This window comes from Argiope bruennichi, chromosome 10, assembly GCF_947563725.1.
Source record: "Argiope bruennichi chromosome 10, qqArgBrue1.1, whole genome shotgun sequence".
Taxonomy (NCBI): Eukaryota; Metazoa; Arthropoda; class Arachnida; order Araneae; family Araneidae; genus Argiope; species Argiope bruennichi.
The window spans coordinates 92,954,734-92,981,998 of record NC_079160.1 but is presented as its reverse complement, the minus strand read 5'-3'; the positions used below and the strand labels follow the sequence as shown (position 1 = coordinate 92,981,998).

Below are 27,265 nucleotides of genomic sequence, written 5' to 3'. Positions count from 1 at the left end.
TTCAAGAACACAAAAAAAAATTAGTAAGAAATTTGTACTTATTTTCCCCTACTAAATAACTAATTTCCCATACTAATGATTAATGAAAAATCCAATAACACTCAAAGGGTTTTTCAAACACAGTCCCTACCTTTTCTGCTACCCTTGAAATTTAAAAAATGTGTTAAACTGTCAATGAGATAAAATCTGTGATTACTACTAAATCTGGAAAATTCAGCAGAAATCATAGGTTATCCAAGTTTATTACATTACCTGGATTACTACTTGTATCCCAAGTTTGCTCAATAAAAGTATTTATTTTAAACGATCATTTCATAAAAATGAATTAAAGCTTTTATTTTATTTGTATATGTATAATATTTAAACGAATTTAATGACATAAAAACAGAAATTTTTTTGAAAAGCAGTAAATTTTCCCCAAAAAATTGTAAACCAGGAAAAAGTCTATCGTTAAACATTAGGAAATGTTTTTAATCTATATCAGAAATTGGATAAACCGTCTGTATGTAAAAATGATATATGCTTCTCATAACAATTTAAAATTCATTCTATAGCTTAACCATATAACAAAGCATTTAAAATAAGGAAAATGTAAACCTAGATTACTGCTAAATCTAGGAAATTCAGCAGTAATCACAAGTATGTAAAAATGATATATGCTTCTCATAACAATTTAAAATTCATTCTATAGCTTAACCATATAACAAAGCATTTAAAATAAGGAAAATGTAAACCTAGATTACTGCTAAATCTAGGAAATTCAGCAGTAATCACAAGTATGTAAAAATGATATATGCTTCTCATAACAATTTAAAATTCATTCTATAGCTTAACCATATAACAAAGCATTTAAAATAAGGAAAATGTAAACCTAGATTACTGCTAAATCTAGGAAATTCAGCAGTAATCACAAGTATGTAAAAATGATATATGCTTCTCATAACAATTTAAAATTCATTCTATAGCTTAACCATATAACAAAGCATTTAAAATAAGGAAAATGTAAACCTAGATTACTGCTAAATCTAGGAAATTCAGCAGTAATCACAAGTAATCCAATTTTACTGAATTACTCGGTTTACCTACTTGCATCCCTAGTTTACTGAATAAAAGTATTTATTTAAAATTATTAATGCATAAAAATGGATAAAAGCCTTTATTTTCTTTATATATGTATAATATTTAAATGAATTTACTGATTAAATTAATAATTAATTAAATTAATGAAACTGAGGAGTTATTAGAAAGTAGTAAATTTACAAAAAAAAATTGCAAATCAGTAAAGAGTGTATTGCACAACATGAGGATTTTTTTTGTTTATGTCAGTAGTTAGACAAACTGTTTGTAAAAGTGATATATGCTTCCCATAACAGTTTAAAATCCCTTCTAGAGCATTATACGTATAACAACGTATTTAAGGACTACGTTCGGGATGGATTTTTTTGAAAAACATTTGAAAATAGTTATATTTTTTAACATTTGCTGAAAAAAAATTGTAAAAACATCGATGAAATCAAAACATATTAGTTATAACAAAAGTTTTTTAAAAAATGCCCTTTTTTTAAACTAAGAAGAGGTATAAAGCAGTTTTTAGGTTAGAAGTTTAGAGGTCTCTCAAATATTTTGTTTAAAATTTGACAGATAGCTTAATGAACATATAATCTAGTTCCAGAACAAAAGAATAAGCTGTATTTCTACCCATTCTTTAAATATTGGAGTTCAACTGATAAACAACACTGAATTTTAAGTTTTTTTTCACATTATGAAACACGTTTATAGAATATTTCTAAATATTTTATAATATATTTTTTTTAATTTTATATTATATAAATATTTTATTTTATAATTTTATATAATATTATTACTTGTTTTCTAGTTCAAAAACTGCTGAACATATGGAGAGATTATTATATCAAATTTGAACAAAAATGATACATTTAGTTTTGATTTACTAATTTTTCGTAAGAAAACTTTATCAAAGATTAGAATTTGAGAAAATAGCACATGAATATAGCATTAAAACGTGCGTAAATGTAAATATAAAAATAATCGTAATTTCCCAAAAATTAGACTGCGAAACAAAATTCTTTTTTTTTTTTAGCAATACCGGTTAAGAAACATGTTTAAACATTAAGAAAATGAAGTACCAAAACTTTCGTAATTGCGCAAAAAAAATCGACTTTTCTGCGTAATCACCTACCTTAAAATAAGGAAAATGTAAACCAGTTAGTACTGGTTATTAGTATTAGGAAAATGATCCTGATTAGTATAGGAAAATAATAATGCTCGCATGGTTTAAGCAGCCCTAGCAACGTGTTTGCCTTGTCTGGAAAAATTTATGTGAGACCGGTTTGTAAGAAATTGCATTCAATTTAGGCCATCATTCCAAAGAGTTATCTGTAATTTGGTTCCTCAATTTGTATTTAATTAATAGAATTCACTTTTGAAAATTTCCGTTCTCATTTATTTCAGCATATTCACTTAAACACACACCAAGCAGGTATGTTTTGTTTTCGAAATAGTTCGGGAAGATTGATTTGGAGGCTATAGTGTTGCAAGAACCAGATTTATCTATATTGCGTGAATTGTATTGTTAAAATTAAAATAAAAGCATATATATGGGAAATTTAGATTGTGAAATAATTCAATTATAAAAGTTTGGAGTAAACGCCTTTTTTAAAACATAAACTAAAAGTCGCATGCTTTAACTTTTTTAAAAGTAGATTAAAATGTGATGAAGAGATCGATTTACCGTTCGAGAATAGTAAATATTTCGAAAAATTGAAAGAAACGGACGCTTTATTGTTAAATTTACTGAATAAAATACTTGGAAAATGTTGTATTTCTAACTAGGACAAGACTCTAAAGGTAATTTTTAAATACAAATAAAATAAAATAAAATGAAATTACTCACGGTTCGATTTGTCAGTACTTTAAAGTGCATCATAATTTCAAAAAATTAAGGCCGTATAATTGAATGCATGACAACATTTATTTTCTTTTGAATAAACACAGAGACATTTAGTGTCAACTACACAAAGCTTAGTATATTTAACTACACAAAGAATGTTAGTACACAAAACTTAGTATATTTAACTACACAAAGAATGTTAGTAGACAAAACTTAGTATATTTAACTATATAACGAATGTTAGTACACAAAGCTTAATATATTTAACTACACAAAGAAAGTTAGTATTACTTCCACGAACGTGTTAAAAGTAGGGTCGGCCAGAGGATTTGCGAATAGTACGAGTACACAAAGCTGCGTTTTGGAGGACCAGTACTACTATCTGATTCTGCAAAAGGAAAATGCTTCATTTTCTGTATTGTTCTAAATTTTAATCCAAAACTATATAAATTTAAATATTATCACAATATTTTCGAACATTTCACCTGCATCATTCAAAGAAAGTGTTTGATGCTTCGAATCGAACTGTAAGATGTTCAGCAATAATCAAGATTGGTTTAACCTTTCAGATATTTTATGAATCGAATAGGATTAGACAAAAGTAAAAGTGATTTACGGTGATATTGTACTCGAATTGCTATAAAACTAATAAAAAAATTAATCAAAATTTCCGCATTCTAATAAATTGCATATGAAATTATAATCTATAAGTTTTTGAAACAATCCTCTTTATTTTTGATTTATTATCTATTGTTTTTGTGATTGAAAAATTAACTTTATAAAAATAATTTAACTATTTACGATTCCTATGTATTTCTTAAGTCCTCATTGCATCAATTTGTACAGAATAATAAATGGCAAGATGTGTTAAGTTACACTGCCTATAACTGAACTTTGCAGTTATAGGCCGTGTTTAAAGGGTTAAAGCATAGCTAAGAAAAAGCCAAGTTTAATGAATTCTGATTTAAATAAATATTTTCTATTTGAAATCGGGAAACATTTGACCAATAAAATGTGGTCAATTTATATATTTAAAATAATAAGATTAATCAACTAATTAGCCCCAAAATCCAACAATCGGTTCACTTTTTGTTTCATAGAAAAACTTATGATCTCTAGTTATGGTCACCTTAGCTTAAAAGCTTATGATCTCTTGTTATGGTCACCTTAGCTTAAAAGCTTATGATCTCTAGTTACGGTCACCTTAGCTTAAAAGATTATGATCTCATCAATGGTCACCTGTTTCCCTGTACCGCTATTTTCAGGAGAAATTTCTAAATACTACTTTCTTATATATATCATCTAAGTATTGGCAGAGTTACGCAAAATAATTACTCCACTGATTTCAAAAATATATAAATACATGAAAATTCATAGCCCTAAGATGGCTTTTCTATTTTGAGAGAAATTTCGATAATACTACCTTACTGTACTCTATGTTGAGAAAGTCCAACATAATTCTTAAAATAAAATCCGAGAAACCAGATTTTAGCACAATTTTTATTTCATTTGGAAGCTTCTGACGTTTAGATGCGTCATCAATGGTCGCACCATCTTCTTCGCCTTTTATTTTCTAAAAAATCCGCAAAATAAACAACACAACTTACAGCTACCACAACTGGACGCCACTTATGTTAGCTAATTTGATTGTATAGATAACTAATCATACTGCTCAATTTTTTTCGTGCGGCAATAATTTAAAATTTTACTTTCATTTGGACTGATTTGATACAGCTAATCTAAACTGGTTTTGAAATCTCTATGGCTATCTCTACTAATAAAATAAAGAAGAATGCGTGTGTATCTATATGCATGTATTGGCGCTCTATAGGACAGATCTTTTGATCTAGATCTATGAAATCTGGCTCATATTTACTTTAAAGGATGGAAAATACACCTTAGAGTGATGTTTGAAATTTTAATTAGACTTTTAATTAATTAAATTTTTATGGGCTTTTTGGGTTTTTGCAACGTTATATCTCGAGTTTAATTGCTTTCGTTCACAATAATATTTTTATTGTTGTGAAAGAAACCCATTTCGTGTTCTACTAATATTTACTTTTGGTTTTTTTTTTCCTTCCATTATTGAGGATTACGATTCAATTATTTCACCAGATTCAATAGGTTTTTATTTAATATATGTTTTTAATAAATTTTTTGAATACTGCGGAAATTGCAACTAATGTTTGACTTCAGAACTGGACAAAACGTGCAAATTTTAAAACATTTTTATACAATCTCTTTATTTCATATATTCCAAAACTTCAATGTTGAATTATTTTTCTTTCTGTTCTTATATTTTTGACGAATGTGCTTTGATTCAGCAAGCATGCTGTTAGATTAGTTGAATTTTATTTACTTTCGTTTCAAGACTTAACTTCAAATTTTAAAAGAAACGATTGAAAAGTAAAAAACACATTTTAATTAGCACAATAAACATTACTGTATAAGTCTTCTAAAATTCTTTCATGTTAGCATTTTAGAAGACTTTTACAGTTATATTCATCAGTTACATGACCATTAAAAATTGAAATTTAATTACTTTGTAGATTAAGCCATTGGCCTTCTCATTCCTAAGAATATACGTGTTCAGGTTTCTCATAATACTGGAACATCTGAGCTTCTATTTAAAAAAAATGCCTACCCCATCAAAGATCCCATTGATAGTTCATTTTCTTAATGGGTTATATACAAAACGGGATCGTGTTTAACTGAGGGGTTGTTAAGCATATATATATATATATATATATATGTTTGTACATATTTTGAGTATTCTCAAGAAACTTCCCTGACCCTCAAAACCACCTGGACAAGAATCACTAAAAAACGAAGTACGCATCTCGTGTATTTAAACTATCACTTTAATGAAAAAGGGGATGATCGAATTTCATAGTGATACTCAGGCGTCTTTTGCGTTTGGTATAATTTCGCTGATTTGGGCATTAGGGGATCTTCAGTATTGATAGAGTTAAGATTAATTTCTTTCAAGACATTCAATTGAAATTTTATGAAATCAATAATATTGGCGAACTAGCCGATTGTCAGTGACGGCTAACTACTAAATGCTATTAATATGTGAGCAAACAACAAAAAAAAACTATTACAACTATTACTAATTTATTTTCAATTGTTAATTTGAACAATAATTGTTCTTTTGAACCAAACAAAAAGCTCATTTCGTATTATAAGGAATCTTTAACATTTCGCCATTACTTTGCAACCAAAAGAAAAACACACCTGCTTGTGCGCATTCTTTCCTCTCAACAAATCACCCTCACAAACACATAAAAATTTGGTTTCCGACTGTTTAGAGTTGATTGTGACGATTCCGAATGTCTCGCACGTTCCAAGAAATCCCATTTTTGAATCACTGGCGGGAGGTCGCCCACGCAGATTTCCTCGGTAACAAATGGGATGTGGACTCGCTGCAATTCAAGGAGTTCGTTTCCGTCCTTTGTAATTTCTTTGGGGGATGACATGGTACGCAATAAGAACAGAAGTAGTCGTTGTTAAATGCAATAATCGAAAAGAGTAGGATGTGCCGACACTTCTTACGCGGGGCAGTTGCGTGGGCGTACACTTGGAGCCCCCAATCAATTAGAAAGTCAGAGTGGGCAGCTGGAAGTGCCTAGTGTGACAACGATATCGTTCTTCATTTCTTGTGATTGTTAGGGTTATATTATTCATGAAAATGGTTGTTGCGTTGAAGGAGGGCAGATAGCGTGCGCGGGTTCAGCAGAAAAAGCGTTGAAGATGTCAACAAATTATTTATTTGTTTATTCTTAGCGCGCTTGCTTATGTCTTTTTTATGTTCTTTTAATGTTTTTATAACTTAGAATGAGTGTTTTTGCATTGTTAAATAGATTAAAAACATAGCTATAAAAGCATTATTGTTTATCACTTGTGATGCAATTAAATGTTTATAGAATTTAAGAAGGCATGACATGATTGATCCATTAACATAACGAATAAACCATACTGACAATCATCTTGATAAATTCTAAATGCGTCGGATATGTTTTTATGTTTTATGCGCCTTGACCCACAAATCTATTCAATCTCCTAAATAGCATTTCAGAAAGGAGGCACAACAATATTAAATAAAATAATTAATAATTACAAAAAAAATTTTATGACTGCCATCTGCTAATTTTCGAATTTACATTTTTATGTACTCATAAATACTGTCAAGAAAATTGGTTTTATTACGGAAAGATAAGCTTGATTAAGCGGAACAAATTGATATGTTTCTGTATTTAACTTCTTGATGTACGAATTTGTTTCATTTCTTAAATGTAATAATTGTTGGAAAAAGGTAAAAATCTTCATAATTAATAAAAATAACTGAAATAATTTAATTAATAATTTAATATGATTAATTTCTGTTATCTTCCGCTTCCAATCGGAACTACTATTTTCATGTTCTAAAGAATATTGTCGGAAACCAGAAAGAATGGTCCTCCCGACACATAACCATCTTCTTTCTAATAAAGATACTGTGGTGAAAAGCTTATAAGCCAGCTAACAGCTGCGAAACACAGGCAATTACTTTTGTCTTGTGGTCTTGTTACTCGGCTACGAACCACAAGACCCGAGGTTCTATCCTCATTCAGGTAATCCGCAACATTGGTGTCCTCGGACGATGAACCTTCAACCTTCGTACAGCTGTTGTGGCGCCAACTACCCACAGCAAACCAGACTTACTTGACGCAGCAACACAAAAAAGGCAGCAGCAACAAAAAGTCGTCAGACTCACTTGGCGCAACAGCAACCACTCACCCACATACGCTCGCCATAACGCTTGGTGCTACTCTAATGGGTGCAGGCACATTAGACTCAACAGCTAATAAATATATCACCACTCAACAGCCATATTGTTCGTCTCACCTCCGACTCACTGGAGGGAGAATACTGTGGTGAAAAGCTTATAAACCAACTAACAGCTACGAAACACAGGCAATTGCTTTTGTCTTGTGGTCTTGTTACTCGGCTACGATCCCAGATCCCAGGTCCCAGGTTCTATCCTCGCTCATAACAATATTATCCAGAAACCCCTCTTCTTCCTTCTTCTGCATTAAAGTATATACCATGGGCATGATCGTGAACGCCAGATTTTTATATTCAGAGTCCGGCACATGAAAGTTTTGCGCTTTGTAGTGTAGTAAAGAGAAAATTAAATTTTCAATTTGGGAGCCGTTTTTAGGATCGAAGGACGCTAAAATTTGGCACAAGATTGAAAGTTTAATAACAAGATCTTATAATATCGTTTATTTAAGTCCTTGCATTTTTTTAATTATCATTTTTACATGCATAGGAAAGTATAGAATTGATTGAAGAATTAAAAGAATTGATAATAACAGTTTTAACAAACTGTTAAATATATTATATTTGTTAGAAACGTATGTAATTAATTTTTTCCAACCGCGTACAAATTTTCAAAGAAAACATGAACATCGAAATATAAAGCATCGATACTGTAATTAATTTTGTCAATTTAGATACTTCTGAGATTAAATTAAACATTTTTTTTAAAGTTACATCTGTTTGATTTTTTTGTTTGAAAGAAACAACGTTAACTCATAATCCAGATAGAAGGGTGAAATTTTGTGTGTGATATTTTGACTCATGTCAAATTTTGATCCAAGTCAATTTGTCTTCGTTGTGCACTAAATATCTTTCACAATGCCATGAAAATACATGATGAAGGGAATAACACTTGAATGTGTAGAGCATGTTATACATAATGCAAAGGTTGATTTGGTTTCCTGATTGCCAAAATGTTACATTTAATGAATGTCAAAATACTTGAGAGCTTCAATGAAGACTTGAATCGTGTTTGGTTTAAAGAATTTTAATTGCAAATGCTTGAGACAAATAAAAGGAAGACGAAATTTTGGATTGAACAGTGTTAAGTTTTGTCCATAATACAGCGTTGTGGGCTAAATATTTTTATGCATTTTGATAAGACATAGAAAATGTTTTTGACTTTTTTGCGATTAATGCACAAATGCGTCAAAGAAAATTTTAATTTGTGAGGGAAGACTGGTACTTTGATGTCCTGGCGAACAATTAAGGATAAGAGAGCAAATGTATTTACAGATGTTTCTAACTTAAAACTTGTTGTCATTCAAATAGAATGAAAAAGTTATGCACGATTCTAATTTCATTATTTTTCCGCTTTATTATTCGTGTTCATATGAATTATTATATGCATTTTTCATGACTGTGATTATGTGTATCTGTGTTAGAACTGGCAGATAAGAATATATATTAAAAAGTAATTAAAATTTATTATTATTTAAAATTAAAAAAATATTAATTAAAATTTATATATTTATTTTATTTCTAAAATAAAACATAATCAAGAATTACTTCCCTTGCTCGATAACTCTCGCCAATTGCCAGGTAGATTGCTTAGCTATCTCAAGAGTTAGATTTATAGCAATCCTCACAAGTTTATTACTCAGACTCTCCTCATTTCATTCACTACTATAAGGGCACTGTTGACCCTGGCGCAGTTAGTGTAATTATAAAAAAGAGCTTTAACTAAACTTCATTTATTTGATTCTGGTGAATAAACTTAACTCAGACAAATTCAACAATCAATTGAAACCAATAGAAAAAATCTGAGTGTACAAAAAAAAATAGTAAATTAGAGTTCCAATATTTATAAAGTGATTTTTAAAACAAATTATTTAAATTCATTGATAAAATAATTTGCTGTTGATATTTTAGAAAAATTATCAAAAAAAAGACTATATAATAGGTTATTAAAAATTGAAATTTCCTTTGATAATTTTTCCTTTATTAAAGTAGAATATAATTTATTGACTTTGATAAACGAGTTTTTTTATGTAATGAAAGCATTCAGAATAGCAAATTCAACGGGAAATATAACTAAGAAAATTACAAAGCATTAGGGGAGTGATATTACAAAATTTGTAAGATAAAGATCTATTAAATAATTAATAAATTAATACTGCACATAACTGCAGAATTCTTTGAAATTAATGATGTGCATTGAAATAATTAATTTGTTAATTGCAAATTTGCTTATTTTATTTTTCGCTGGATAAGTTACATATATGCGCAAAAAGTTGTGTCACAATATAATTATTTATTAAATTTATTAACTTAAAACAAATTATTTTTGTTTTGAAAATATTTGATATTTTTAAAAAAGGTTATTTTTTAAAATAATCAATAAAATTAATTGAATAAGAAACAAAAGATTGAATAAGTTACAGATAGTTATCATATTCTTTGATACCATTGATGAGGGCCGCAGTGGCCTGGTGGTAAGGTCTCGGATTAGGAACCGGAGGGTTTTCAGGTTCGAGACCCGATTCCACCGAAGAACCGTCGTGTAAGGGGGTCTGTTGCACGTTAAATCCGTCATGACCAAACATCCTCCCGCTGGTGTGGTGTGGAGAGGGGGGTGCCAGCTCAGGTGTTGTAATCGTCATCTGACCGGGGTTCAAATTTACGAAGTCCTTCCCAAAATAGCCCTGGTGTTGCTTCAAACGGGACGTTAATATAACTAAACTAATCTAAAAACTAAACCATTGATGAAAAAATTTTCACTTCATAAACGAAATTATGCAAACACATTGAGCTTTCTCAACAGTTTTAAAATTCAAAATGAAGATTAGTATTAAATTACTTAAATAAAATCCGTCAAATGATTGTCCATCTGTCTATCTGCATAATATCGTGATTACGTTAAAATCGCGATGCTTTAAATAAATGAAATTTATTATGTGATATTATAACTAAAATTGTAGTTCTGTTTCAAATTTTAGTTTCAATTGGCTGGAAATGGCATCCAAAATGTTTACTGATTTTTTGTTCATTCTACGAAGCACAAAACTTTTAATGTATAGAACTCTGAAAATAAAAATTTGAGTATTCTTGGTGTTCAAGACCATATCCAAATCCCATACCTTTAGGTGAAGATCAAAGAGTAACGACATCTTTATTAGAGAATGTGAGCAAAAATTCAGCTGGTTTTAAATGAATTTATATGAATGAATTTCAGCTATACTTTTTGTGGTAATTTGAATCTAAACTCCATTAAATTATTTCACAGTTTGAAAAATAATCACACTTTAAACTTTTGAAATATCCTTTTTGAAAAAAAAAAAAAAAAAAAACTTCTGAATATTTTTCAAATGAAACGCATTTTGAATTCGTTTTCTTTCATTCGTTTCGATGATATTTAGCAAGCAAGCCTGAGATCTATTTTTAATAAATTGGAAAATAATAATCTCTTTGTTTCCATTGGGGAAGAGAAATCAAATGATCCATCAACTTCTGTTGATGTTGCCACATTCTATAGCTAAATAACACGTTTGTTAGCTTCACTCAAGAAATATTTTAAAAGATTTTTCTTCTCGTTTGTGGGAACTAAAGAAAGATACCACATAACTGTCATTGTATAGATAAGTTTTAGAATTTTAAAATGACGATAAAAAAATTTCACATAAAATATTCTTTTAGACGGTTGGATTTGTATTTAAATTGTTATGTTTCACATTTAAATTACGAAATAAAAATGGCTATCTACTATCAGATGAAATTTCAATTTCGTACACTTGAAGTGCTTCTGTATCCAATGTTATTGCATAGATAAAATCAGTTATGTTTACAAATTACAAATTACATATTTATTACGAAAAAGTAGAAGGACGAATATCTTGAATTTCTACATCAACTTTAAAAAAAATAATATCTCTCCAATGTTTTTTTCCCCTTCTTTTCTTTCCAGAAACAAACTGATATGCATGTAGATGGTATCTGTTCCATACGAACGTATCAAAAGAAAGACTGGATTCGTTGATATTTTTGGATTTGCTATACAGTATCACAATTTTCGTTTCATTTTTTTTTTTTAAGTTTCGTTGAGTATGGACGAGGTAACGATATGGTAATGCCATTTTCATGTCATCAGATAAATGCCAGATCTTGACTTGGTTGTAAAGCTGAAGACATCGGGCGACAATAGTATCTGGAAAAAAAAAGAACATTGAACTTTCAAGTTAGTACGAGAATTGGCTGAAAAGTACATAGATTGTTGATAAGATTTACATTAGGCTAAAGACTGTAACTAGAAGTTCTATACGAAACAAGCGGAATCATAAAATGTTTTATCTTTACGATACTCCTAAATACCGGTCTTAAAAATCGTAAAACCTTTGGAAAAGAAAACGAGAAATTTAGAAACTGTTGCCTAAATAAGAATTGATGCTTTAAATTCTATAAAGCTTCTCCATTTTAACTTTTTTTTTAAATTCCATTTCAAGATTTGCACTGAAATAATATTTTGATGAGTTAATATAATGTTATTTTTAAATTTTCATTAGTTTATGTCATCCCTAATCTTGCTTGAAGGCGACCTGCAACTGAGGTTTTATATCTATTTTGAAATTTACAAATTACATTATTCACTTTGGAATTCTAGAGCAGATATTTACTTGTGCCTTCCAGTTTGGACCAATAAACCGATGCAGATTTATATTCAGTTCGTAGTGCGAGTAAATTTACATTTATATCTTTAAAGATGAGAAAAAAAAAGTCACGATAGAGATGTTTCTTTCAGATCTAAATGTGGGAATCAGAGTATCATATATGCATTAATTAAAAACTAGTTTATTCTATTATACAAAATAAAATATCAAAATAATATTTAACCTGCAGAAGCGCGTTGTGAGTCAATGTAAAAACTAGCCTTTTACTAACGTGTTGCCATTCTCTTTGATAAAAGTTCAAGTCATTCTATATTTATAATCAGTCAAATCTGTAGTACTGGCAAAGTTGTGTATATGTATTTGAAATAAGAACCACAACAGAGACGTACCTTTTTAAGTTAAAGCATAATGTTGCATATTCTTGAAGTATGAAATTCATCCATGCATTAGTTAAAAATTAATTGATTCTATTATACAAAATATAAAATCAAAATAAAATTGAACTATCACGATTATGTTAAGAATGCATGGGAAAATTAGCTTTTCCTTAACGTAGCGCCACTGAAATTGATAAAAATTCAAGTTGTATTACATTTATTGTTGATCAAATTAGTAGTATTTGTAAAGATACTCTTATGTGTTTGATTTTGAGAAGAACACGATAGAGACGGTCGTTTTACATCAAAGAGTGTTGTTGCGTGTCATTGGAAACAGAAGGTTACCCATACTTCAACATAAAATTCAAAATAAAATTGAACTATCACGAGTATGTGCATGAGAAAATTAGCTTTTCATTAACGTAGCACCACTGATATTGATAAAAATTCAAGTTGTATTACATTTATTGTTGATCAAATTAGTAGTATTTGTAAAGATACTCTTATGTGTTTGATTTTGAGAAGAACACGATAGAGACGGTCCTTTTACATCAAAGAGTGTTGTTGCGTGTCATTGGAAACAGAAGGTTACCCATGCTTCAACATAAAATTCAAAATAAAATTGAACTATCACGAGTATGTGCATGAGAAAATTAGCTTTTCATTAACGTAGCACCACTGATATTGATAAAAATTCAAGTTGTATTACATTTATTGTTGATCAAATTAGTAGTATTTGTAAAGATACTCTTATGTGTTTGATTTTGAGAAGAACACGATAGAGACGGTCCTTTTACATCAAAGAGTGTTGTTGCGTGTCATTGGAAACAGAAGGTTACCCATGCTTCAACATAAAATTCAAAATAAAATTGAACTATCACGAGTATGTGCATGAGAAAATTAGCTTTTCATTAACGTAGCACCACTGATATTGATAAAAATTCAAGTTGTATTACATTTATTGTTGATCAAATTAGTAGTATTTGTAAAGATACTCTTATGTGTTTGATTTTGAGAAGAACACGATAGAGACGGTCCTTTTACATCAAAGAGTGTTGTTGCGTGTCATTGGAAACAGAAGGTTACCCATGCTTCAACATAAAATTCAAAATAAAATTGAACTATCACGAGTATGTGCATGAGAAAATTAGCTTTTCATTAACGTAGCGCCACTTATATTGATAAAAATTCAAGTTGTATTATATTTATTGTTGATCAAATTAGTAGTATTTGTAAAGATACTCTTATGTGTTTGATTTTGAGAAGAACACGATAGAGACGGTCCTTTTACATCAAAGAGTGTTATTGCGTGTCATTGGAAACAGAAGGTTACCCATGCTTCAACATAAAATTCAAAATAAAATTGAACTATCACGAGTATGTGCATGAGAAAATTAGCTTTTCATTAACGTAGCGCCACTTATATTGATAAAAATTCAAGTTGTATTATATTTATTGTTGATCAAATTAGTAGTATTTGTAAAGATACTCTTATGTGTTTGATTTTGAGAAGAACACGATAGAGACGGTCCTTTTACATCAAAGAGTGTTATTGCGTGTCATTGGAAACAGAAGGTTACCCATGCTTCAACATAAAATTCAAAATAAAATTGAACTATCACGAGTATGTGCATGAGAAAATTAGCTTTTCATTAACGTAGCGCCACTTATATTGATAAAAATTCAAGTTGTATTATATTTATTGTTGATCAAATTAGTAGTATTTGTAAAGATACTCTTATGTGTTTGATTTTGAGAAGAACACGATAGAGACGGTCCTTTTACATCAAAGAGTGTTATTGCGTGTCATTGGAAACAGAAGGTTACCCATGCTTCAACATAAAATTCAAAATAAAATTGAACTATCACGAGTATGTGCATGAGAAAATTAGCTTTTCATTAACGTAGCACCACTGATATTGATAAAAATTCAAGTTGTATTACATTTATTGTTGATCAAATTAGTAGTATTTGTAAAGATACTCTTATGTGTTTGATTTTGAGAACACGATAGAGACGGTCCTTTTACAGCAAAGAGTGTTGTTGCGTGTTGTTGGAGACAGAAGCTCATCCATGCTTCAATATAAAATCAAAATAAATTTAAACTGCAAGAGTTTCTTACGAGTCTCTAATAAAATTAACTTTTTAAGAATGTTGCCACTCATAATGATAAAAGTTCATGCTAAATTTACAATCAGTTACGGATAAAGTTACCTTCATATTATTGGATATTAGAAAAACCCCTATAAAGAATATCCTTTGGATCAAAGCATGATGTTGTGCGTTGTTGAAATATGAAATTTATTTACGCATTAATCAAAATTTAGTGTATTTTATTTTAGAAAATAAAAACCGAAATGAAATCTAGCCAGTTCGAGCGTTTTACGCTTGCACAAGAAAAACTAGCTTTTTATCAACGTAGTGCCATTCATATTAATAAAAGCTCAAATTAAAGCTTGTAGCATGTAAGATTGTATCATTCTTCCTTGGCAAAATGTTAATATCATTTCTAATAATACAATACAAATTATTTAGAATTATAAATTCAGTCAAATAATAAAAGAATTAGTTCATATTTGTATATTTACGAGTTTATTTTTTCTTGCTGAAAGTCCTGCAGAATATGCGCAATGGAGTTCAAACATGCAATTTAATAAGCTGCATATGTTCATTGCTGCATGAAATAAAAAGTTGGCAAAATGCCCATTTTTTTGAAGAACTGCAATCTCTCTATTTCTATCCCCAATAATAATAATGAAGCTAATAATAAATAAGTAGCTCCTGTCTTGTCGATCTAAGCTAAATCATTTAATCTACAGCTAGTAAATTTGATAGCTATATATTTTGGAGGGCCTAATATTCACCTTGGAACGATTTCCAAATTTCTTAATTAATGAAAAGTTAAGTGAGATCTCCATGTTATCCATTATAATATTCAAAAAATATCATAATACAAAATTGTTTTTTTTTTTTTCATTTTGACATTAAAAAAAAATCCCTTTTCAAATCACATTAGGGAATTTTTCAGTAAATTTCTGTTATCTTTTAAAAAATATTTTTTCTACTTTTTTTAAACCTACATTCATTGTTGGAATAAAATTCAAAACCTTTATCATCGCGTCATTTAATTTCCAACCGTGTGACATTCTTCCATTGTGAAAATTGAAAAAGAAAGTCTTTGTTCATTATCTATGGAGTTTACATGCAAAATAAGACAGTAAAGTTGCAGCGCCTCAAAAGAAACGAGCAATTTAAAATAGATTAACTAGACACTTTTTAACACTTAAATGCAAACCGATGTAAATCTGCATCGTATGATTAAAACCTCATATCTCTTTAAGTAGTAATATTTGCATAGTGGTTTTTTTTTAAATTTTACTAAAGCTATTTTATTGTTTCCGAACGCAATTAGAATCTTTGACAGTTTATTTCTTTATCTGTGACAATTTTCATTGTTGGCGCGCTATCTGAGTACTTCATTTCGGCGAGTGTTACGAATTACGATTATTTATATAAAAAGTAATAAAAAACATACAGGAAAAATTGTTTTGGGATAGAAACAAAGTAAAAGTAACGAATAATATTTATATTTTTATATATACTGATAAATTTATTCAGAAAAAATCTAGCTTTTATAGTGACTTAAAAATACATCAAATGCAAAATTGGTTATGCAGAAATTCACTAAACCTAAAGGGTCATCTCAGCCTTTGTCGTTTATGAATGTATAAAATGACGGCGTTGGTCTCTGGCCTATATTTTCAAACGATTGAGGTGTCAAATTCCACTATGTAAAGATACCACATAGTAATCGTGAAGCAAATGCAATGTTCTTTTATGTTTATGTGCTAAAAATAATTCTTTCATGAATTTTCATGTTTTGTAATACCCTGAGGCTTAAAATACCTTCCATGTATTTTTTTTCTACGTTGTAGTTTCCCCAAAGATTAAAATGTATGCGTTGAGGGTTGAAAATTGCCTTTAAATCGTCAGTCATCGTCAGTCATTTTAATTCGTCAGTCATCATTTTCATCACAAAAAGTTCGTCACATATTACATTTATTGAGCCAAAATTCATTGTGGACAACGAATTCTTTTAGGCAATAAACTTGCCATGCTTGGTGTAGGCTCTGTTATACCCAGTTCTGCATGTTTTTAAAATGCATGAGTAAATTCAAATCGAGTGACGGGAGAAACCTCACAGCCATTAATGCCTTAAATGTCACCATCATAAATTTGTATTACCAAATTCTTGAAAGAATCAAGAAATAAGAATGTTCGCAATTGATTCAGGAGTGCACATATTACAGCTAGCAAATGACCATCGGAACTAAAATTTATTTGTTCAAACGTAGTTTATAATGTATTTCTCTGTATTGTAATGAATAAAAATTGATCTTAATTAATATCGATCAACTCCAAGAAACCTCGATCAACTTCAAGAAATCTGTGACATTTCCCGTACTTAAGCATTACAAACTTAAGGCTTGTGAAAAACAAAATATTTCATTTCTGAAGCAGAATGCGTCATCATAGAAGACTACGTCTAATGTCAAGAGATTAAAGTTTTGTCTAAGTAAGATAAGATGATGGACCTTTAAGAAGTATTTTTAAAATCCTATGAAATATTAATGTCCATAAAGCTTTTTTTATTCTGTATAATAGAACAACCTTTGCTGGAAACTTAATATCAGTGGGATTTTATCATTAAGAAAAATAATTATTTCCCGAAAGTTATAAACGAAAAATAAAAAATAAGTCAAAAAATAGATACATCCAATTTTTTTTAAATCTTAATGACATTCACTTGTTTATAAGAACGCAATTCCGTGAAATCCCCTGAAAAAAAAAGCGAATGCGCACACTTCGGATTATTCAAAAAATAAATCGTCCCTCTTAAAAGATAAAGGGTGATATCATTATCACTAATCATTATCATTTGATCAACGAAATGAATATCAAATAATCACCAAGGTTAACAGATTATTGCGAACAAAGAGTTGTCTGGCGGCTATTAGTGTTAGAAAACGTTTAATTTACATTTGCAGCTGCTCTTTGTATATTTTTTCTTGCAGGAAGGGAAAAAATACTAATCATCGGAATGGGCAGGTCTGATTCTATCCCGGACACCGTTTACCAAAACTTAACACGACACCACGATCCCAATTACAGTCTGGCTGAATTTGAGTAGCTCTTTTAGCTATCAAAAATCTGCCCAGTTCTGGCAAACAAATAAGCAAAAAAAAAAAAAAAAAAAAAAAAAACCATTGCAGAAAAGTATGCTGGAATCTACTCAAAAACCGTGAACGGTCACACCTCTATAATGAATCTAATTAAATGCAAATGGTTGATCCTTTCTTCGCGATCGCTACCAGATGCACCATCACAAAAGAAAGGAAAAGGCCTTCTTTGGAGCTTTTTGTTGACTAACCTTGGGTTTTTAGGGATGGAATTTTTAAGTTAAATGACTTGGAAATGAGGAAATAAATAAATAAATATATCGTGGTTGATATTTTCAGGGTAAATGTGTGAATTGCTTCGCTTTCGGAAAATGAAACTTAAAAATTATAATTCACGTCAAAATTGAGAAGGTTTATTATTATTATTTAGGAAAGTCTTAGAATATGAAAGCAAAGCTAGAGGTGATTGTCCCATACATTAAGGGGTAGTCAATGTTCTAGTTTCCTTTGAAACTCTAATAATAACAAGGGAATTTTTTAACATCAACATATTCAAGGTAATTTCGAAAATGATTAGATTAATAAAAATTATTAAATGAATAATGTTTTGATGTTACCGAGCTCGTGAGATAATTCTTTAAATTTTATGGAAGTTTTTGATTTAAAGATTATTAAAATTAATAATAATATTCACAATAAATTTTTATGTTCCTTAGTTTGATTTTGTTAGTTTAAGATTTGGATCGCCACTTCTTACAGAACATGAAAGGCTTTTAGAAACTCATTCATCAGACTATCAAATTAATCTAGTTAGACCATTTAACTAATATAGTTATTTCATTAACCTAGTTGAAAACATAATACATAAGTTCTAATAAAATTGAAAAAATCAGGCTTATTACTTATAGCTTTATCATTTTTACAAAACGCATTTTAGGTTGAAAAAGAACTTGCTTTAAAACACAGTATGGCAAATGCATCAAGGTCTTGCAAATTTTTTTTCTTCCTGAAATTCTTAGCTAAATTAATGAAACTGGATATACAAGCCTATCAGGTGAATAGGTTATTTGAATTAAATATTGGATGATATCTATCAAAAGGGGATGACCAATTGTTGGGCTGTATAATAGCGTGCATGTTTACGTGATCACTCAAAACTGCAATGAATTGGATAAATAAAGCGATATTTAATATTGTAGTTAAAATTGCAGATGTACATGAAATTGTTCTCCACTCGATGGAACAAAAAACATCCGAAGTACGGACTCAAATGGTCATTGGAGGAATCCAATTATACTTAAGGACTGTCATGATCTTCAATTGTTGCCGCCTTCTTTCCTAAACTAACCGCCTGCCCCAAGCATTGGAGGATAAAAGTAGAATAAAACGTAATAAAAGATGATGGGCTATAAAATTAAATTTTAATTGCGCATTTTATGTTTCTCATCTGAACATGAATCGATCACATGATATTAGGGATGCTACTGTGTGACGACACTATATGATCATAGCACATACTGCCTATTGTTTCATTTACATGAAACACTATGAAAAGGCTTGAGTCTTTTCTCTCTCGTGATAAATCTATCATGCAGCATTTGCCATTTTATAGCCATTTTTGCCATAACTATATTTGCCATTTTTTTGGCATCATGTAGCATTTGCCATTTTATAGCCATTTTTGCCATAACTATATTTGACATTTTTTTTGCCATCATGTAGCATTTGCCATTTTATTTATCTCTACTTCCTACAATACTAAACTGATTCAACTCATGAACATTAATTGACTCGATCAGAAACTATTTCCATCTTCAAATACGGTTGATTTTTTTTACTTGTAAACAAAGTCCACGGGATATGGTTAGAATGAAAATGAGTTAAAACGAGAGAAAAAAAAAATGAGTTTTATTGCTGAAGAAAGTAAACACGATAGGAATTTTACAATAACTTTATCTGTATCCAGAAGTTCTATTTTTCGACATGATTACCTCTATAATTTAGATATTTTTTGAAGCGTGATACAAAAATTCCTTTCCTAGAAAGAAATCTGGCCCAACTTAACTTCAAACAAGCAGCAATCTCATAATTTACCTCAGAAAAGGGTCTTCATTTGCAATTAAATTGGTTAAAATTTGTCCATTCTCAAAGATGTTGCACCACTTCGGGATAGCTTGACGTGGCAATGCATTTTCACCATACACTTCATACAACTGCCGATAAATTTCGGTGCAGTATCACCTTTCTATCCTCTGCATCGAAAAAAAACACAAACAAATCATTGCACGCATGTTTAGTTTGGGCCCATAATTTGCAACTGCTGAGACATTACAACGGGTCATCAGTCATATTAAAATGACGCATGAAAGCCACTATGTTACTTGGTACAGACAAATATCTGAAGTGTTGCAATAAAGTTTCATTGAAATAGTTATTCACCAAAGGATTTTAAGAAAAGAGCATATTTAATTTTTTCAATGGTCTACCTATCAGTCATTTAAATAATTGAATAAAAAGAGTGCCGGCACCCTGTCCGAGGAGTAACGCGTCTTCCCCGTAATCTGCGCGTCCCGGGGGTTGTGCAAGCGAATGTGTGAGTGTCATCTTCATATGAGCTAGAAGTCAGACTTCTGCCTTCAGGTCTCGGAGGTCTTTACCCTCAGAAGCTATTACTCCCCCTTTTCCGTGGTAACGCAAGCACAACATAAACATCATCAATAAATAGAGTAGTTTTATGATGGTAATTCATCATTTTTTTTATTTCTTATTTTTGACTCTCAAAAAATATACGATTCCGTCCTCATATGAAATTCTTTTATTTTCAATAATTTAAATGGAAAAATATAGTACGAAAATGTAATACTTTAACTATCAAACGAAAAAACTTGCTTCAAGATGGGGGTTTTTTCCCCCTTTCTTTTTTGGAAAGATCATCTAAATAATCTTGTTTACTTACAAATACTCATTATATTAACATTCTCAATCGTCTTGAATATAAAATATGCAAAGAGAAATTATTATAATTGTTCTCTTCGAGTTCAATTAAAATAACTTTTAACGGAAATTTTTTTGAAGGAGGCGTGCAATTAACTTTTTTTACTGGACTACGCATAACAATCCTAACTGAACAAGTCACTTCATTTTCTTATTTCCTTTAATGGACTTCCAGTTCCTCTGGGAAATTGCTTAATAAACCCACGATAATCGAATAGACTCACTGAATCAAAATCATGTAGCTGAAATTAAGAGTAATAACGCCATTAAAAGTATTGCTACACCATACCGTATTTAACAATCTATGAACTGTTATACCAAACACTTAAAATCAAACTCCAAACAGCCCATCTGTAATCATTAAAGCATAATTGGACAGTGAATAGGTTATTTTTTATCGTTAGGTGTGGCTTTACCAGAATTCTGGGCATCGCTCATTGCCAGAACATTGGATCCGTGGAACTTGTCATATAATTACTGGGAGGAAATTGGTCATTTTAATTTTTGTCTTCGGTTTTCAGTTTATCGGGCCATTATTTTGTCATCTGTCAAAATTTCTCTAATTTTCCTTTGAACAGATCAAGGTTATATCAGATTGAAAAACAAATTCTGCTTGGAATTGCTCAGACGTAAAAAATTCGAAAAAGAATTTCTTACATGTGTATGGCGCTTATTTAAGAAAATGGAATTTATCTGGAAAAAGCAGTAATCATGATTTTGTTGCAAGATGCATTCATTTGGAATTGCAGATCTTTTGCGTACAGTTTTAAATAATGTCTTGCAAAAGAGCTACATGATTTCAGTCATGATCTAGAACACAAATGCAAATAATGCAATGGCTAAGAAAAAAAAAAGAGAATGAGTTTTGCATAAATTCAAAAAAGCAGTTAAAAAAACAGAAACAATAAAATATTCATTATAACAATTTTTTAAAAATAACAAAAAAATTATATCTTGGCTGCCAAAGCGTTCATTAGAGAACTATAAATAGTAGAACCTTTGAATAAAAATGGTGGAAGTAATGTTTTCGATGGAGTCTCAAATGTTTTAGGCATGGAATAAATGGTTGCAATGTTATGGAATGATATATTGGGTCAAATATTTCATTTCCATTATTTTGCAATTTTTAAAAGCCGAATTCAAGAAAAGTATATCCATCATTCAACTTGGAAGTATGTCCTCTTTAAAAATATTCAAACTACATTCACATAAGAGAGCATCTACATATTTTATTGACCTAATTTTTAAACTTCCCAATTTCAATCTTAATTTTTCGTCTTTTAAGTGGTTCTTAATAATAAGAAAATCCACGATATAAAATTTTACACAAAACGGTTCAAAATAACAGAACATACAGTATGCCGTATGTATACATACATACATGTGTGTGTGTAATAAATTCATAATATATAGATAAATTATGAATTTTACCTCGTTAACATTTTTCTTTTACTTTATTTGCTGCTTTCCTTTCTTTCACTCTATTCAATAATGTATATTTTATCTGGTGTATTCCCTTCTGTCACTCTATTCTATCATGTGCATTTTGTCTGGTATATTCCTTTTTTTTCACTTTATTCTATCATGTGCATTTTGTCTGGTGTATTCGCTTCTTTTACTCTATTCCCTAATGTGCATTTTATCTGGTATATTCTTTTCTTTCCCTTTATTCTATTCCTTATATTTCATCTGGTGTATACTTTTCTTTCACTTTATTTGGTTCTAAGAACTTTATCTCATTTTCTTTCAGTTTATACAGTATCGTGTATACTTTATCTGTAGCATTTTTCCCCTTTCATTTTATTGCGTTGCACAATTTATATGCTATAGTCATTTCTTTCACATTAATTCATGCAATCATTTTATTCTCTGCTGTGCATTTTATTCCCTTGTATCTTTTTTTTCCCACTTTATTATTTGATGAATCATTGATCATAAATGATTTTCACTTTATCTGATGAATCCTTTTCTTTCATTTATTTTATTGCCTTTCCCACTATACGGTATATCCATTTTGTTCCTTTTATTGCTTTGTATGCTATAAAGTATATTAATTTTATTCCTTGTTTTCACTTTATATGGTGAATTCTTTCCATTCACTTTATTTCATTACACTTTTCATAAGTTGTATCGAATTCTTTCACTTTATTCTACAACGTACACTTTATCTTGTATATCCTTTCCTTTAGGAAAAAACCCACTCTAATACCACTCTATATGTTTCTATTCTCAAATTCAGTTATACATAATGACTTGTATCGTGCCTGACTTGTCCAGTTGATGTTAAGTCTGTCAAACAATAAAAAAAGAGCTAATAAAAATAGTTAAAATATTCTTTAAATTGGAACTGAATAATTTCTTTAAAGCAAACGTTTATTTAAACATCACAACGAAAGATCTTCAGAAAATGTGTATTGGCAACATGTTATATCTGAGAAGCAAACAATAGCTTTCATGATCATGTCGTCGAAAAAAAGATTTGTAATGCTAATAGCCGTTAAATACGAAGTTTGCACACATGCGTTGCCTACTCCATTTTTGATGCTATCGGACAACTTTAATATTGACCAAAGAGCTTAAAAGATCGTGGATTGAACAATGGTGAGTGTGTCTAACAGAAGCATTGTAAGGAAACAATGCGTAATAATGCAAAGAGGGAAAAAAACGTTTTACTGTTTCACAAGTTCACTTCCTTTCTTGTATATTTATTAGATTTATGCAAAGATATAATAAGTGTTTATAGAATATTAAAGAGAAAAAACAACAAGAAATGTTTATTAAAAATAAGATTTTGATTCTTTTTTGATGAAATTCAGTCTATTCCAAATTATTAATGAGGAATCAGAAAATGAAATTACTTTAAAGAAAAAAAGCAAGTTTGGTTAACGGTTCAATTATATCGGTGCTAGGATGTATCGAGACTTCATTTCTTTAGTAATATTCATTAATATAATAAAAGGAATAGTTATAAGGATTTTAAAATAATACAGCTTTAATGTCACCAGAAGCTATTGAAGCTTAAAAATACTCTGTAAAAGAAATTATGAACATTGAATTAAGAGGTCTGATTGATATAGAGGACACCACTTAGTGCAATTGATCCCATTGGGTCGAAGTCAAAATTATCTAAGATACCCAAAATACTTTCAAAGTAATACAATTCTACAGTTTACAAGGACAACAGAGAAAACAGACCATATAGTTTCATTTGTATTATCCATTCGATTTAATTAGAAGCAAACATATCAATACAACGTACAGATTGAAATATTTATACATATATAATTTTTGTACCTTTTTAAAAGGTTATCGAGACTGTTCGTTGGATAAAATGTTCATTATATCCAGTGTAAGATTCAGCACGATAATGGATTATCTTCTTAAGAGTCGAAACACTTGCGGATGGTGGTTTCTTTTCTTGCTCGATTTTATCGTTCTTGTCGTAATGCTATATGCCGTTATTTCTTTGATTCGTCCACTCATGACATATTCTTTCTCTATACATTTAGTTTTCTTCTAATTTACGTTAACTCTGAGCCAGACCTCACAATCTTCATAGGAAAGCTCTGCTGGAATTTCAATATATCAGGATTATCCTTTTGATTGGTCCTAATAAAACAGCCATGCCGGATCACAGGGGCATAGAAGTTGATCTTTACAAGTGAATTGTTGATCATTAGAACCGACGGAGTTTCTATGTATATAAATATGGGTGATCCATTCTTCGGTATTTTCATCAATATAATCGATTAATCGATACATCCGCTGTCACTACAAGCAGCGACTACTGTATCAAACACACGAACTCTGACATAACGGCTGGTCGCCAAAGGGATAAGGCAAGTAATATTTCTATGCAGATATATAATCCGTTTTTGTAGAATATTAATAAGAAAAATAAATCATAAAGTTTGTTAAAAATAAGATCATCTTTGATATTTTTAAAATAAATAAAATTCATAAATATATCATTGATAAATTAGCAGGATAATTATTTGGAATACATTGTTTTCAAATAATTATCCTGCTAAGTTATAAAAAAACAAAATGCTGCTTTTAAATCTGCTTTGAAATGGAAAAAAAATCAAATAGAAGGGTTTCTAAAATAGGGATGCTAAATGGTGTAATCAATATAGAACACATTGTCCTGAATATTTTTCTGCGATTGGATATTTCAAATATTTTAAAATTTACAAGAAAGTATCTTGATTGTCAAAAAATTAATCAGCTTATTGGGAATAAGAATTTCAGTTCATTTTTGATTAATTTAAACAATTGCTATTTTTCTCAAAACACTTTAAAGTGAAAGTATTTCTCTCTCCCCAAAATGGGAATAACGAACGAAAAACGCCAAACCTTAGTTTTAAATTAAGTACATAAAACTAAGCTAATGCTTAGTTTCATGTACTAATTTAAGATATTTGTGAAAACGTTGCACTTATATATTAAAAAGCTTAGATATTTGCCAATTGAACGACTATAGTAACTAAAATTAAATTTCAAAATATGCAATGAAATTGTTATTTCTGAAATTAGCTTGTAAGCAAGAAATATTTTAAATAAGAAAATGATATGCATATTTATTTTAAATATGTCAATGAAATATTTCAAAATTCAGCAAAATATTTTTAAACTTTAAATTTTTATAGTCATACAATTCTTACTATTATGGAAGCTTTTATCAGTTCTCAATAAATTTGAGCTTTAAATTAAAGGGGAAACGAGTAAACTCCAATTAATGAAGAAATATTTTTTGCTGAAAGCAGGATGTTGTTAAAAAATATATATAAGTAGAGAAAACAGAATTGTTCGGCATTGAAGACTTATGTGCACTGCAGAATAATTTTCATAATTTATGATAACTAATCTAACTTAATAATGCCTAACTAAGAATTAATCAATAAGAAGTTCTCTGATGCATCATAAAATTCAATTTTTAGTTTTACTTTCAAGAAGGATTTAAATAATAATATTTATTTTGTTTCGGTCAATAAATATACAAGTACTTCAAAATATTATGAAGCTGAAATCTTATACAGTTTGTTAAACAATTTTATAGAATCGAAAACTTCAGGGTAACAATGTAAACTATTGTTAAAAATCAAATAATTTTTTTAAACATGTCAAATTACAGTAAAACTTTCCACGAGCATTAAATATGTATCAGGTAAAAGATAATTTTTTTAAATTTTGAAACTATTTAAAATTTACGTTTTTGCGGTAATATTTTCAGAAGTTAACGCGAAAAAAACATCAAAATCTAAATCAATTTTAATTAATTAAAATTTCAAAAAAATTGCTCAGAGATGCACGTTTCTGACCTCCAAGTGTACCAAACTTAATAGCTGTAGGTCAAATGCCTGTAGAACACCAACGCATATACACACGCGCAGATCTTTATATCCGTATACATAGAACTTATTAAATATGATATTCGTCAAATAATAAAAACCTGTAAATGCGTCAAGTAATAAATGTCTGAAATAAAAACCTCTTATCTACTAGTTTGGTAAAACTTCCAACTTTTTATTACAAGTTTTATAGCCTATATTCTCAAACTATTCTAGATAAAATACTCTTTAAACTATCATTAGAAGTGATTATTATTTACGGTTACGGTTACGGGACACTGAAGAATCTGATATAAAATGAAATTTATGTCACACTAGTATATGAATATTAAAATTTTACTATTTTATATCGTACTGTTAATTACATAAATTAATTTCTTGTGAATTCAAAGCATCTAATTTGAATCGTTCATTATTCTTTTTTGCTATATTTTGTAGATGAAAGAAAAAGATTGTAAGGGATGGGATGATGGGACAATGTAAAGCTCTCATTTTATAAATATCATTTATAATCTTCTAATGCCGATTCATCAAAATTTGATGGAATTTACAATCGTAAAATAAACTTCTTTTACCATTTGTGTGTATTCTTGATTACAATTATAAGGTTTTTCTCGTCATTTTTGTGAAATAAGTAATTTTGTACCAAAAATATTTATTGGGGGGGGGGGGGGAAGTGCAACAAAAATGCCACTTTTGTTCCTAAAAAATTGAAAAAAAAATATTACTTTTTACAAAAGACTTTTAGAATTGAAGTTGCTTTTTTATCTGGATTGTTTCCAAGAAAAAAATGCTTGTAAAAAGAGTTCCAAAACTTCAATTTATAAGTCGAGAAAATATTTTTCCCTCTTTATCTAAAATAAGTATTATTAATGAGAAGGAGTATTTAAATCATCCGAATAAAAATAAAACATTTACTTCAGTTAAGATTTTAAAATAAATCAGTGAATGCTTCAAGTAAATGGAAAATATTAAACGTGTGACC

General features: G+C 29.5%; 1 long non-coding RNA gene across 1 annotated transcript in view; it reads right to left on the bottom strand.

Moving 5' to 3' along the window:
- Positions 1 to 11,562: 11,562 nt before the first annotated feature.
- LOC129987887 (uncharacterized) overlaps positions 11,563 to 27,265 on the bottom strand; it is an 82,570-nt gene continuing 66,867 nt past the window's right edge. The window contains exon 2 of the long non-coding RNA XR_008785607.1: positions 11,563 to 11,918. This is a non-coding gene — a long non-coding RNA (uncharacterized LOC129987887). The remainder of the gene's footprint in view (positions 11,919 to 27,265) is intronic.